Source organism: Zootoca vivipara, chromosome 17 (assembly GCF_963506605.1).
Source record: "Zootoca vivipara chromosome 17, rZooViv1.1, whole genome shotgun sequence".
Taxonomy (NCBI): Eukaryota; Metazoa; Chordata; class Lepidosauria; order Squamata; family Lacertidae; genus Zootoca; species Zootoca vivipara.
Genome location: NC_083292.1, coordinates 5,329,810 through 5,331,919, shown reverse-complemented (window position 1 = coordinate 5,331,919; position 2,110 = coordinate 5,329,810).

The window sequence follows — 2,110 nt, the reverse complement described above, 5'->3', positions numbered from 1 at the left end:
GGTTGCCGCGCGACGCCGAGGCTCCCTGGGCTTGCTTCCGGGTGGACGCGCCGAGGGCTGAGCTGCGCGGGATCCTTGCCTGGAATCACTTCTTTGTAGACGCTGCTGCAATCAACGGGTGCCTTGCGCACTTCGCCGGGCGCGCAGGATGCGCCGCACGTTTGGAATGTTGCTTTATTGTGTGTTTAAATGTTGCAAAGCTGCCCTGGGAATTTTGCTGACAGGCTGGGTAGGAAATTCCTCGGATGTAAATACACGCAATGCCCTCTCGAGAATCTGCTTCGGTTTGGCAAAACAGTCCGGAGTTGCCAGATTAGTCCGTGCACGCGCTTCCCCCCGTTTCCTCCGCTACCAGCGCGCTCCCACCGCTGGGGTTGGGAAGCGGTGCGCGCGCAGCGAAGTTGGCTCTGCATTTCCCCAGGGCGGAGCATTGCACTGCAAGGCAAGGGGGCAGTCGAAGCCGAAATAGAGAAAGTGAAAGAAAGAAAGCCAAAGTCTGATAAGAAAATAAAACTAGACAGGTCATCAAGGGATGGCGTGGGGAGCAAATCACAGGAAGAAGAATATTAATAGGAGAAAATAAATTATGTTTTTATATTCTTCTGGAAGCCGCCCAAGGTGGCAGATGGGCAGGGTATAATTTATTTCTTTATTTAGGCAAAAAGAAGAACATGGTAAAGGAAAAGGAGGTGTAATGGTAATACTGTAGAATGAGAAAAATTCAGTGAGAAAAAGTTAGAAACTCACAGGCAACAGGCAGAGGTGTAATAAAATGTGGTGGTTGAAACCCAAGTTGGAGGAAGCGGGAACAAAGAGGTGAAAGGCGGCATATCCTGTAGAAAGGTAGCCTTATAGGCAGCCAAACAAAATAAAAGGAAATCCAGAGGGATGCGGGTGGCGCTGTGGTCTAAACCACTGAGCCTAGGGCTTGTCAATCGAAAGGTCGGCGGTTCGAATCCCTGCGACGGGGTGAGCTCCTGTTGCTTGGTCCCTGCTCCTGCCCACCTAGCAGTTCAAAAGCATGTCAAAGTGCAAGTAGATAAGTAGGTACTTGCTCCAGCGGGAAGGTAAACAGCGATTCCGTGCGCTGCTCTGGTTCACCAGAAGCGGCTTAGTCATGCTGGCCACATGACCCAGAAGCTGTCTGCGGACAAACGTCGGCTCCCTCGACCTATAATAATAATAATAATAATAAATTTTTATTTATACCCCGCCCTCCCCAGTCAAAAACCGGGCTCAGGGCGGCTGACACCAACAGAACCACAATAAAACATAAAAACAATTAATTAAAATACAGATTAAAATACAGTATTAAAATTTAAAGTGCAGCCTCATTTCAAGTAGGCCATAAGTGGCTGACATCAACAGAACCACAATAAAACATAAAAACAATTAGTTAAAATACAGATTAAAATACAGTATTAAAATTTAAAGTGCAGCCTCATTTCAAGTAGGCCATAAATCCAAGCCATGAGGGAGAAAAACACAAGTGAGATGAGCACGCAACCCCAGAGTCGTCTGCGACTGGGCCTAACGGTCAGGGGTACCTTTACCTTTACAGTGGAACCTCAGTTTTTGAACGTAATCCGTTCCAGAATACCATTCGACTTCTGAAACATTCAAAAACCGAGGCACAAAGGGCTGTCGGCAAATTCAGTTGAGAAAATGGAAAAACACGCAGCGGAGCCATTCAACTTCCAAGGCACGTTCGAAAACGGAAGCATTTACTTCCAGGTTTTCGGAGGTTCGGGTTCCGAAACGTTCGTCAACAGAGACGTTCGAGAACTGAGGTTCCACTGTAGATAATCAGGCCCAAGAAATCAGACCAGGCAGAGACCAAGGTATGAATGTAACAGAAAAAAACAATGACTTGCCTCCTTATATTAACAGGTGCACCAGACTGGCAGCATAGGAAAGAAACCAGACTAATCAAAATGTAAGGAAAAAGGTGTCAGTGAACCAGCCAGCAATAAATCACACAGAGTTGATGAAGTTAACTCTTTATTAGAAAAAAGAAGGCCTGCTCAGGGGTGCCAGGCCTAATGAGCACAGCAACTCTTATTGGTTGGCAGTTGTGAAGGCTGAAGGTCCCCATCTTCCCACAGCTGCC